The sequence below is a fragment of the Myotis lucifugus genome, unplaced genomic scaffold (genome assembly GCF_000147115.1).
Source record: "Myotis lucifugus unplaced genomic scaffold, Myoluc2.0 scaffold_824, whole genome shotgun sequence".
In the NCBI taxonomy this organism is placed as follows: Eukaryota; Metazoa; Chordata; class Mammalia; order Chiroptera; family Vespertilionidae; genus Myotis; species Myotis lucifugus.
The window spans coordinates 5,817-7,944 of NW_005871872.1; the positions used below are offsets into that span (position 1 = coordinate 5,817).

General features: G+C 41.6%; 1 non-coding gene across 1 annotated transcript; it reads left to right on the forward strand.

Moving 5' to 3' along the window:
* Window positions 1-711: 711 nt before the first annotated feature.
* LOC111824018 lies at window positions 712-822 on the forward strand. The gene has a single exon (XR_002827142.1). It is a non-coding gene; the product is annotated as a U6 spliceosomal RNA (small nuclear RNA).
* The last annotated feature ends 1,306 nt before the right edge of the window (window positions 823-2,128 follow it).

Below are 2,128 nucleotides of genomic sequence, written 5' to 3' on the forward strand. Positions count from 1 at the left end.
TCTTTGTTATGGGGTAGGGTCACAACATTAGTAACAAAGAAACAGAATTCCGGAGGATGAGGCCCAGAAATCAGGATTTTAGCGAGATTCCCGGGTGATTCTAATGTGCAGCCAAGGTTGAGAACTACGGACCTAGAGAAATAAGCTCTGCCTCTTGAGAGTCATCTTGGTGTCTGTTGTTTGGGTGTCTGTTGTTTGGGTGTCTGTTGTTTGGGTGTCTGTTGTTTGGGTGTTTGTTGTTTGCATTTTTTGGATTAGTTGTTGGTTTTTTGGAGTTTTCTCCCAATATACATATAATTTTTCCTCTTTTCCCCTTCTCTTTCTTTTCTCTATGCATCTTCCTTTCTCAATATCATTTTTTGCTCTCTTTCCTCTCCCCTAATTCTTTTTTCTCTGGTGGTCACCTTTATTTGGGGTTATTGGTATTGTGAATCCATTTGTATTTGACGCCCTATGTGTTGTGTCTTATTGTGTTGTATTTTGTGCCTTTAAGTCAATGCAGGAGAGAGAGAATTCATAAGACAGGAAACCATAAAAATCCTACAAGACTACATGGGCAGCAAAGTAGCAGACATGTCATAGCAATATCTTTACCGACACAGCTCCTAGGGCAGTGGTCGGCAAACTCATTAGTCAACAGAGTCAAATATCAACAGTACAATGATTGAAATTTTTTTTGAGAGCCAAATTTTTTTAAACTTAAACTATATAGTGTTGGCTTTGGCAGCACATATACTAAATTGGAACGATACAGAGAAGAGAGATTTGCATGGCCCCTGCGTAAGGCTGCCCAGCAAATCCTGTGACTCGTTCCACATTAAAACAAAAAAACAAAAAACTTAAACTATATAGGTAGGTACATTGTTATTAACTTAATTAGGGTACTCCTAACCTGGCCTTTGCTAAAAACGTCCTCAATCTGATTGAGGTATGTTTGCTGAGGTCGACCCCTTCCAACTCTCCCATCCACACTCAACTCGCGCATGAATTGCACGTGCCTTCCCCGCACTGTGTATCCCTCGGCCCGCCTGTGCCTCATCTCCTGTCGCCGGACCGACGGACACCCCCCACTTCTTCTAAAGCCACTTCTTCAAAATAGACTCGCCCAGGCCAAAAACCAACTTCTGTGCATGAGCCACAAAGTTTCAATCGCACTGTACGTGAGCGCCCACACGTGGTATTTTGTGGAAGAGCCACACTCAAGGGGCCAAAGAGCCGCATGTGGCTCACGAGCCTTGGTTTGCCTACCACTGTCCTAGGGAAATGGAGACTAAGGAGAAAATAAACAAATGGGGCTACATCAAAATAAAAAGCTTCTGCACAGCAAAAGAAACCATCAACAAAACAAGAAATCCCACAGCATGGGAGGACATATTTACCAATGCTATTTTAGATAAGGGTTTAATCTCCAAAATGTACAGAGAACTCATACAACTTAACAAAAGGAAGATAAACAACCCAATCAAAAAATGGGCAAAGGACCTAAGTAGACACTTTTTTAAGGAGGACATACAGAAGGCCCAGAGACATATGAAAACATGCTCAAAGTCACTAATCATCTGAGAGATGCAAATCAAAACAACAATGAGATACCATCTCACACCTGTCAGAATGGCTGTCATCAAAAAATCAAAGACAACAAGTGCTGGCAAGGATGTGGGGAACAAGGAACCCTCGTGCACTGCTGGTGGGAATGCAGACTGGTGCAGCCACTGTGGAAGACAGTATGGAGTTTCCTCAAAAAGTTAAAAGCGGAACTCTCATTTGACCCAGTGATTCCACTTCTAGGACTATATCCCAAGAAACCAGAAACACCAATCAGAAAGGATATATGCACCCCTATGCTCATAGCAGCACACTTTACAATAGCTAAGATCTGGAAACAGCCTAAGTGCCCATCAGCAGATGAGTGGATTAAACAACTGTGGTACATCTACACAATGGAATACTACGCTGCTGTAAAAAATAAGGAACTCTTACCATTTGCATCAACATGGATGGACCTGGAGAGCATTATGCTAAGAGAAATAAGTCAGTCAGAGAAAGATAAATATCACATGATCTCACTCATATGTGGGATATAATGATCAATATAATTTGATGAACAAAAATAGATCCAGATAAACTG